The sequence below is a fragment of the Styela clava genome, chromosome 10, assembly GCF_964204865.1.
Source record: "Styela clava chromosome 10, kaStyClav1.hap1.2, whole genome shotgun sequence".
In the NCBI taxonomy this organism is placed as follows: domain Eukaryota; kingdom Metazoa; phylum Chordata; class Ascidiacea; order Stolidobranchia; family Styelidae; genus Styela; species Styela clava.
This window is the reverse complement of record NC_135259.1, coordinates 920245-931966: the sequence shown is the minus strand read 5'-3', so window position 1 is coordinate 931966 and position 11722 is coordinate 920245. Positions and strand designations below refer to the sequence as shown.

Sequence of the window (11722 nt, the reverse complement as noted above, 5' to 3'; positions counted from 1 at the left end):
TCTTTCTATCTGCTTCTACCTAGTTACTTCTCAGTGGTGTCGATTTGAAACCGGAAAAGTCACAACCGTTGGTTACAGGGAAATTAATGAGTAAACCAGCGTTATGTTGCTTTAGTCAAATGTAAGTTGTATGTTCTTGAAGTTGTGGGCAACAGTTATAAATATACCACTGCCTATTTCGAGTTTACAGCTATTATCAGTTTTGTGCGAATCGGTTCTATTACAATATTTCCAGGATGTAAATTATTTATTTCTGCATGTTGCAATTTCAAGGTTGGGAAAAGTGACAATAGCACAGCAACTAAACGCCAGTTCTTTTTTAATGAGCAATTCGAGAGTCCTGCTGCACGCTTACACAAATGTATTTCTGTAACCTTTTGTCTGACCAAAGTCAGACAAGCAGTTTACAACAATCAACTTTTTTATTATTCAGGGCTAGGCTTTTATTAGTTTTAAAATGCATCCTCATTCTATTTTATGACGCCATAATGGATGTTACAAAGCATTTAAATTTTGTTCTTTTAATTCAGATAAAAAGCGATACAGGCAACGTCCGCACATTTACCCACATTACTTGAAAATTAATGGAGAATAAAAATCAACTCAAATATCTTCAGAGAAGAGGAGATTGGCAGAAATCAAAGGGTTAACAGGTGATGTAAGTTTAGCTTTCTGCTTAGATTGTTTTGTAAATTTTGTAACAGTATTTCATTTCATTTAGAATAACTGAATATTTGAACACATGCTCAAAACATCTGAACAGCTATCGCTGTGCTTGGTTGATTCTATGCTATATTGCTTCCATGACTACCTTGCCTGATGCGAGTAGCTCAGATTATCTATTAACCATTCTCAGTTTTTTAGCAGTGTTTCTTAACATAGGTTCGATCGAACCTCATGGGTTCTGTAGGGCTGTTTAATTGGGTCGACGAAGGTGCTGGATTGAAACATTTGTATTTCATGGACTTCTTTCTATTCTACCTATATCAAAGTTAGACCTTTATCTCAGGTATCGCTGCTCGATAACCAGCATTGTTTTTTTCGCGTCACCCTCCACCATGAAATTCCTTTTTTGTGTTTTTTTCCTAGTTTTGTTTGCATTAATTATATGTTCATTTTGATGAAAAATGAACTTCTAACTGACTGACTGATGGAGTATTTGTGTTACAATGTTTTGTAAACATACCTACAGTTTTCTGCAGATATTGCAACTTATAAAATAGCTTAACTATTTGCTGTTATTCAACAGTAATGCAACGACGTCATACTGTATCAATTGAAGACTTTTGCATCCTTTCGAGCTTTCTACAAAATTAACTTTAACCGTTCAATCCAAGAAGCAGTTGACGCGTGGATTGTTCACCTGGAACCAAACTAGTCTGGTAAATTTTTTGATAATGTACACAGTTGTCTTGACGACGACGGTTCACATATGCTTCGGCTATTCGCGTCCTTGACGGAGTAGCAAACGACATGTCGACGGCCTAGGTACGATGGTAAGTAATTATGTAGTTGCAATGAGTAAATGTGGCAAAGATTCAGGAATTCAGTAGCCGCAAAATATCCGATTTTAAGTCATACTTTCAAGCATCCACAAAAACGTAGTTGCTTCTGCAATTGTTTACATTCTTTAAATGTACATGTCCAATGACGTAAAAAGAAGATTTTCACTAGAATTAAATTTATGTTTCAATTGTCTCGAACTTGGACAGTTTGCCTTTTGGTGTAAATTTTATAACATGTGTCGCGCTTGTTCGGGTAAGCATTATTCAGTGATCCATGGCCTGAGGATCTTTACAAGAAGATCAAATGCTAACAACCATCGCAATGTCTCTACTCGTAAAACAGCGTTGTCAATGCAAATGTTTCAGACGTGGTGTCCAATTTCAGCCTTTGCCAGTTGTAGTAAAAGGTCTGTGGGCTTTTCTGAATACTTTATCGCTGTGCTAGACTTTGCTATTCAAATCTCAATTATATATACATCATCAATCGAAACGAAGACTTGGTCTAATAAAAATAAATCGTACCTGTGATACCATTGACACTTTATGTAACAAAGGCGTTTCACAAATAGCAGAGTTAGTAAAATTGTAGGTGGAATCTGGTTATGAAGAATATTGGCATTAAACAACGTGTTTGCGATGGAGTCACGCATACAACATTCAGCTAGAATGTTTAAAAGAGATCAATTTATGCCTCGCCTCACTTGCAGGATATTCCGTTGGCCGATATTGAAGCGAATCAAGCTATGATTTTAATCGCGGCATAAAATCCCATAGCGCACCCATCGCAACATGAACCAATACGAATTGAAATTCCTCATGGTTGGACTTGATCGGAAATTTGCGTACAAGTATTGACAATAAGACAATTTCAAATTTCATGCATTGTGGTTTATGTGACCATTATAGTCACGTCGTTTAATTTACCGTGTAGCGAGTCGTTTAATAATAGACGAGAATATTTTCCACGAACAGTAAAATTAAATTATTTTACCGTCCTGATGAATTTGGTTTTATGGAGATGAATGGAAATTGCGAAAAGTCACTAAACGAACACGCAGCTCGAATAAGATTCCAAAGTCTTACAAAACAACTTAAAACAAACAACGATTTATTAAATAATCGCGTCAAGGTGCTCTTTCAATTGCAGAAAAGACCGACAGCTATAAACGTCAATATAAAAGCCATGCTTCATATATTCGATTTTTGGAAGATTATATTAATTCTGCAATTTTTAACTGTTCAAATAATGATTCTTCTTGGAAACAGCCATGTGCGTATAATTCTCTGCTCCGTTCTTTCATCGCACAGTAGTTTTCGAATTTGTCAAACAGAATGTGCAGTTCTGCAATAAATTGAAAAAAAAACTGACATCGATATTCAACAGAGCGCAAGACTTACTATACGCGTGATTGAAAGAAACGACATTTGGATGTCACGCCATAATACGAAACATAGTTTAGCCCTATATAAAATACGGTACTAAAATTTAAACCTTAAAAAATGTTTGCTCATGGACTCATTGCTTATGAACGCGGCCCGCGGGTTGGGCAGCCCTAAACTTATCTGTTTTTTATTCAACTTCGTTTTCTTTTAGACATATATTCTTTATGCGGTCATAATTTTGCCATTTTTAGCGTCTTTAACCACCTTCAACTGCTAAGATATAAATTTTGCATGATGATTACAACAAAACCTATGAATTGTGTTCTTTTATTCAGATAACAAGCGATTCAGGCCAAGAACGCTCTTTTGGAAATATTTCTTAAATATGTGGAGCGTGAAAATCGACTCAAAACTAAAATACCTTTAGCGAGAAGAAAACCAGAAATCAAAAGTTTAATGAAAGATGTGAGTTTAGCTTTCAGTGTATATGGTTTTGTAACTTTCGGAAGGATGATGAAGGAAGCTTTTGATCTTCCTCTAGAAACATTAGTAATGTTTCATTTAATTTTGAATACTTGAACACATGCTCATTCTTCTGGTTTTCACGTTAGGATATTCTTCAAATGCAATATTTTAAAAATGTTTCCGAGAAGAAGAAAAATTTACATTCGTAGCTAATTATTAGTGGTTAGAGATCTTCGACAACGCGCCCCCAATAAACAAGTCCTGTCACGAACTAAACGATTTGTTTCTGAACCAGTTACTAGTGTTTGATATTAGAGAGCAAGGGGTTCCAGCATATTATTTGTGCCTTAAAGTGCTATGTCCCAATGAAATTCAACTAAGAATCTGTGTAGTTTGTTCAAAACAAAAACAGTCAACACGGTGGAACTTGGAATAGAATCAGGAACATGGCATCGGCTGAAAATAATAAACGAAAACTCAATATTTCATACGGATAGACAACTCAATATATTCTCTATATACACAACTCTCTATATTTCAAATCCATCAGCACGATAAAGATTAAACACATACAAAACCTAATTTAGTATATACATACGTTATGTCCTGGCTCTACAAGTAACACAACCAAACGAAATATGCTCTGATGTAAATATAATTCAAGTTTTATGACAAAAATAATAAAGCAGTGGTTACTATGTTAGTTTAACTGTAATACTGCCCTGAATTATATTTGTCTTACACTTGAAAACCTCAGTTCTTACAAGAATTTGTAAATTTACAAATTGGTATTTCGAACAGATACATAACGAGTACTACCAACAATACATAACCTGTAAACACTGATTCACACCGAATACTGAGATAGACTGAGACAAGATATTCAACTATTGCGCTTCCAATTTACCAATTATACTAATTAATCAACAAACTCAAATCATACCATTGTGTAGTGCGTCAGACGCGCCTTCGCAGTTTACGTAAAAATATCAATATTTACCCTGGCCAACATTCGGATGGAACAGTAACAACCTATGATGATTTAAGAATGCATGTTAGTAGGGATTTCAGGATAGTGGTTACATGAATATGATTAAGTACTGCTTGTACCGAGCTTTATAGGGTAGATCAGGGTGGTCCGAACCGCGGCCCTAGAACACATTCCTTGCGCCCGTAGAACAATTTTAGCGTGTACTAAACCATTGTTAGATAAGTGTATTTATTGGCAGAATATTTCTGAGTTATTTCTGAACTATTCCAACTGTGATTGGCCTTTTTCCTAATCCCGATGTCGGGATTGATATTTGATAAAATCACGGAATTTCAATGTTGTATCTATAAACGTCAAGACTCTACCAGGATGGAGATGACTTCCCGTGGTCGGTACGAGGAGAATAAATTGTCTTGTGCAGACATGACCAAGTTGTTGAGATGAATCGCGCTTCCATCCAAACTTCGTACATGAAGCTCGCCTTAAGTAACTTCTCAATTTTAGAGACGTGATCATGTTACAGCAATGACGAAACGCAGACCTGACTTAGCGCCGCGCAATCCAGTTTTTTTTAGCTGGGTCCGGAGTCTCATCTTAAACAGATATTTTGGTTGTTATTTGACGATACCACTAGACCTAATCACCCTAAAAGTAATGAAATTAGTCAAATATATGAATTTATCATACAATAAGTGTAGAATAAATGAACAAGAAATAGGAAACGTATTTACCTTTCTCCAACAACGTTCAATGACGGGGTCTGGTGTGTTTCCAAGTAATTTCTACCACGAAAAAATATAATTTTATCGGACATTACAAAATCAAACATGAAGAAAAACGCCAAAAATATCACGATATTTCTCAAGAAGCAAATGGGTAAACTCCCGATGTTTTATCACTTTTGGGTTTTCTCCTACTGCGGCCCGCGAAACATCGCCAAAAGTTATTGCGTCATGCCAACCTCGCAACCTTGGACCACCCTAAGGTAGATCTTATATAACGGATGCTGCAATTAGTAGAAACATAAATTAATATTGTATCGGTAAAAGATGTAGGGAAATCGATCTTCAATACGATTCCAGAAAATCTATGGACACGCATGTAAATTTAGATTCGAATCTTGCTCCATCCAATTTACTAAGACAAGTAATAATTCCACAACGTCTTCATATATATATATCACAAAGTTTGTTTGAGATTAAATGTAATTACTTTAAGCCACATATCATGTATTTGAAAGATTGTCAATTATATCTACCCGTTCCTTATTTTTTATAATGTGAAAAATTCTAATTTTACGGGCATTCAGCGAATGCGAGTATCGGCTTTTCTAATCTTATTTGTCATCATTCTATTGCTAGGGCATCGGTGCCGTATGCGATGCAATCACGAGAAAAAAAAAGCGTATACATTGTGTTATTTTTATCTCATATAACATTCGAGACACGCGAAAGACTACTCATTTAAACTTATTTCTTGACACGTGTGAATACCGAAAGATAACCACAAAATACTTCTAAGAGAATGATAACAGAAACAAAATAGGTGGATAATAAAATATATGAGTTTAACTGTCTTTGACTTGTCAAATACTGGCACTATGATCTTCAAACCTCCCTTTCATACTAGCCCATTCATCAGAAATTGAACAAATGTAAAGGTTGTGCATGTGGGATAAGTAGTTTGAAGTAAGGTTTCCCACTACGGTTACGAGTTACGAGCTAACTAAAGTCGTATCCTGTCCTTTGGTATCCAAATTATTGTCTTCAATTTATGCACCAACAAGAAACTTTGAAAGAAACTTTGTTATAGAGCCTGAAACACATCTGATGTTGACATCAGTGTTAACAGTCTTAGTACTTCAGTATTGGTGTTAATAATAAATTGACTCTTTTTGACAAGGACTCAAAGAACAGCCGCGAGTATGCTAGGATACAAAATAAGACAATGATAAATATAACATTGCATATATTAGAGCAATCCTCAAAACCTATTCGGGTAATATATGAATAAACCTAACAATATTCTAAGTATCAAATTCCCACCTGATAATCATTTTGCAACGTATGGCATGAGTCAAACGCGAAATAGGAAAACCCATCATTAATAAAACATACATTTGCACAGCAGACTCCCTGATCCGCATTGTGAGACGTGCATCTACCTCGTGGCAACAAATTTTCAAATTTTCTAGCGGGGGGGGGGGGTGAGTCATTTATTCGCCACAGTAAAAGGAGGGACGTTGACTAATTTTACAGTGCTTAAATTAAAGGGCGGTTCCATAAAATGGGCAATAAAACATTTCGTACATACCGGCCCCGGAAATTATATAAAATGTGTTGATGAAATGGATAACGGAGGGAAATATTGAAAAAAAAATGTTTACTCAACTTCCAAAAACAATTGAATTTAAAAATACGGAAACAAAACCTATGAAGATAACGAAATTGCCAATTTGTATGTGTGGTGTGGATGCTATATATGCAGTGTAGATTTTGTAGGTAAATGTACTCAACAAGGTTCAAGTAGGCCAGGGTTGGGCAACCTTTTTCGGCTCGCGTGCCAAAATCGGCTAAATTTAACAACAAAATTCTTCCGCGTGCCGATCAAAATTAAAAACAATGCTTTGCTGCTTCCAAAGCAAAAATACATAATAATAAACCTTTCAAACATGTAGGCCTACAGACGGATTCACTATTCGGATATATTATCAGTCCGACAAATAGATTTGATTACTTTTCTTATTCTATCTCAGTGAGACTTCTGCTGCTGCATTGCCGCTGATAGAGATTTTACATTGGGTTTATATTTTGTAACTTTCAAAGAAATATACGAACTACTGTTTTCAACGTTCAGGCTACTCCTGTTACGAGACGACTTATTTAAATTCCAATCATAACTGAGAACAAAGATTCACAAGCATATGCAGATGATGTAGAGCAGTGGTCGGAAAACTTTATGTACTTGCGGGCCAAATAAACACATTCTCTGTAGCGCGCAGGCCGCAATATTTTCGCCTTCGAACAAGCGCTAGATTGAATTTCAAATTGTGGCGCATTCACACCTTCTATTATTGCGTTAAAAGCCTGCTACTATGAGATGTGTATGTGCCGTTTCTTAATATATATATATTATTCAACAACATATTGTTTTTATTTACTTGTTATTAATGTGAAGGATGATGTTTTTTTGCCACTTGCTCCCACGGTACGTCTTCCAAAGAAGACCTGACAAGCGAGTACGATGTTTATTCCAAGTGTAATGCATTTTAGATAAAGCTGTTCGCAGCAATATGTGCTTCCGAACGTGCCCATTACTTGTTTTGCACTGTCGCATAGATCAACTGTGGCGCAGTCCTGGGTCTCGGCTCGAATTTTTCGTCGAAGCACATTGGAATGTTCAGTCCTCGTCGCGAGCTATCCTGCGTTTTCCAAACATTTTTGAATTTTAAAGATCACAATTAACTCGAACGACATGCAACTGACGCTACATATTTCAAAACAAGCGTCATACAGCAGAACTTGTTACCACATAAATCCGCGTACATACAATAATAAATTTGGGATCAATTTTTGTTTCATTAAATAAATGTCGGGTTGTTCGAGGGCCGCAACAAATTAGCTCGCGGGCCGCATTTGGCCCTCAGTTTACCGACCCGTTGTAGAATAGTGCATTGCAAAGTTTTCAAGTTTTAAAAAAATTCTCGGGAATGGCATCCCAATCATGTAATAGTTCGTTTTCTGCACTTCTCTCTTGTATTCCCTTTCCTATTAGCTTATATTTCTTTCGAAATCAAGTTATAACAGTAAGTTAGCAAGTAACTCTAACCAACATGAGCTGCACCACTTCATAAATCAATCAGAAATATATATTACGTAACAATGTAGCCAAACGTTGTGTTAATTCCGACAAAATTCGTCGAGAGCTCAGTTGCTATACGCGTGATTGAAAGAAACGACATTTGGATGTCACGCCATAACACGAAACATAGTTTAGCCATATACAAAATACGGTACTAAAATTTAAACCTTAAAAAATGTTTGTTCATGGACTCATTGCTTATGAACGCGGCCCGCGGGTTGGGCAGCCCTAAACTTATCTGTTTTTTATTCAACTTCGTTTTCTTTTACACATATATTCTTTATGCGGTCATAATTTTGCCATTTTTAGCGTCTTTAACCACCTTCAACTGCTAAGATATAAATTTTGCATGATGATTACAACAAAACCTATGGATTGTGTTCTTTTATTCAGATAACAAGCGATTCAGGCCAAGAACGCTCATTAGGAAATATTTCTTAAATATGTGGAGCGTGAAAAATCGACTCAAAACTAAAATACCTTTAGCGAGAAGAAAACCAGAAATCAAAAGTTTAATGAAAGATGTGAGTTTAGCTTTCAGTGTATATGATTTTGTAACTTTCGGAAGGATGATGAAGGAAGCTTTTGATCTTTTTCTAGAAACATTAGTAATGTTTCATTTAATTTTGAATACTTGAACATAGGCTTGCACGTAATTGACAAAAATCAATTCCGTAATTACGGCCAAATCGATTACGTAATGACCCCGTAATTGCGATATTTTTTCACACATTTAAACCTATCATAACAACCAATTGAATCCACTTCATTTTCGATTGGGACATCGAGTTTGGGTTTTCATATTCCTGGCAGTACTACACGCCGGTGACAGATGTTAAGACAAGAGTGAATTCAAATTAATTTTATTCTGATTGTTATCTTTTGTGCTAGCTTTGATTTCCTTTATCACCTTCGCAAATTAACCGTCCCAATTTTATGCGATCAATTTTATCATTACCGACACTGGTATACGGATATTTATGAAACGATAGTTGACTTTTTTAAAATCGTATTCAAAAAAATGTCGGGTTTCCAATTTATCAATGCCATGACGAGCGTATTCTCTCGTTTGATCATACTTGCTCTTGCCTCGCGACGAAGACTTGTTATTGCACCGTTTTTAACATTATTCGACTTTACTACCTAGTCAGCATTTTATAATAATTATTGATGCCGACTTATTGACGTTATTCCGATTACCATGCTTCATTTTACATTAAATCATGTCGCGGCCTAAATGTTGTAACATTATTTGCAACAAATTTAGATCAAATATTAATTATTTGCGCATAATTTAAATACCGTACTTATATGATATGGCTTTTCCGAAAATACAAAGTTATATCGCAAAAAAATGCATATTGTGACATTTATTTTGCACACACGAAAAAAAAATACTTATTTTTCTAACTCAAGTCGACGATGCTATCGGCCAAGATTTACACAAATTTGGTTGAGTGTCGGTGGTATTCAAGAATCAAAATAAGTTGCCGCATTTGGTAAAGACAGTTAATCATATTTGGCCGAAATATTGCGAGGCATTGTGGAAAATATATTGAGCAAGGACAAGTCCGGACTGATATATATAAAACGATAAAACCGGTAACAGAACATCAAGGTTTTGTAATTGAAAATGGTTCTCGCACAGAATAAACACACTGGCTCATACTTGATATTTGATAGTAGTTAAATTGAGAATATTGAACTGTTAAAAACAAAAAAAAACGATCGTCGAAATTCTTAAATCTCGTTGCCTTGGTTAAATATAATCCAATGATCAGGACATTTTCAATTAAATACTGCATAAAGATAGTTATACATTAAACATTTAGGCTACAATTTAGCTTTTTTTTTTAATTTCAATCATTGTGGTGGAGAAATCCACTATTTAAATACGGTAACTATAAAAATAGAATAGGATTCTGGATTCGATTTAATATTCTAAAACAGTGCTTCCCAACCGCCGGTCCGCGGACCGTCAACGGTCCGCAAAGGATTTTTACCGGATCGCGGGAAATCCCGTCATATTGTTGTTTCTCTGCCGTCTCAATCGCTTTACCGATGCCGAAAAGACGAAGTTGCGTCGGTTCATTACGCAATTTCTCTTCCGTCGTCATATTGCTGTTTGATAAGCGCGACATTAATTATCACGGTGACGTATTGGCAAGAGAGAGAAAAGTGAGAAAAACGGCTGCAAATACCGAAGCTTTAACTTCTTTTTAAACTTTCACTTTTTACAATCGACGGAATTGACTGCTTTGAAGAGAGCTCGTTTCAATCGCGAAAGCGCTCGACCAATAATTACGACTTTACGTAATTCCGTAAATCTGTAAATTACGTGCAAGCCTACTTGAACACATGCTCATTCTTCTGGTTTTCACGTTAGGATATTCTTCAAATGCAATATTTTAAAAATGTTTCCGAGAAGAAGAAAAATTTACATCCGTAGCTAATTATTAGTGGTTAGAGATCTTCGACAACGCGCCCCCAATAAACAAGTTCTGTCACGAACTAAACGATTTGTTTCTGAACCAGTTACTAGTGTTTGATATTAGAGAGCAAGGGGTTCCAGCATATTATCTGTGCCTTAAAGTGCTATGTCCCAATGAAATTCAACTAAGAATCTGTGTAGTTTGTTCAAAACAAAAACAGTCAACACGGTGGAACTTGGAATAGAATCAGGAACATGGCATCGGCTGAAAACAATAAACGAAAACTCAATATTTCATACGGATAGACAACTCAATATATTCTCTATATACACAACTCTCTATATTTCAAATCCATCAGCACGATAAAGATTAAACACATACAAAACCTAATTTAGTATATACATACGTTATGTCCTGGCTCTACAAGTAACACAACCAAACGAAATATGCTCTGATGTAAATATAATTCAAGTTTTATGACAAAAATATTGAAGCAGTAGTTACTATGTTAGCTTAACTGTAATACTGCCCTGAATTATATTTGTCTTACACTTGAAAACCTCAGTTCTTACAAGAATTTACAAATTGGTATTTCCAACAGATACATAACGAGTACTACCAACAATACAGAACCTGTAAACACTGATTCACACCGAATACTGAGATAGACTGAGACAAGATATTCAACTATTGCGCTTCCAATTTACCAATTATCCTAATTAATCAACAAACTCAAATCATACCATTGTGTAGTGCGTCAGACGCGCCTTCGCAGTTTACGTAAAGATATCAATATTTACCCTGGCCAACATTCGGATGGAACAGTAACAACCTATGATGATTTAAGAATGCATGTTAGTTGGGATATCAGGATAGAGGTTACATGAATATGCTTAAGTACTGCTTGTACCGAGCTTTATAGGGTAGATCAGGGTGGTCTGAACCGCGGCCTTAGCACACATTCCTTGCGCCCGTAGAACAATTTTAGCGTGTACTAAACCATTGTTAGATAAGTGTATTTATTGGCAGAATATTCCTGAGTTATTTCTGAACTATTCCAACTGTGATTGGCCTTTTTCCTAATC

At 35.8% G+C, this 11722-nt stretch overlaps 1 long non-coding RNA gene across 1 annotated transcript; it reads left to right on the top strand.

Moving 5' to 3' along the window:
- Nucleotides 1-534: 534 nt before the first annotated feature.
- LOC144428116 (uncharacterized) lies at nt 535-3353 on the top strand. Its single transcript, XR_013478100.1, has 3 exons — nt 535-658; nt 1250-1382; nt 3224-3353. It is a non-coding gene; the product is annotated as an uncharacterized LOC144428116 (long non-coding RNA).
- The last annotated feature ends 8369 nt before the right edge of the window (nt 3354-11722 follow it).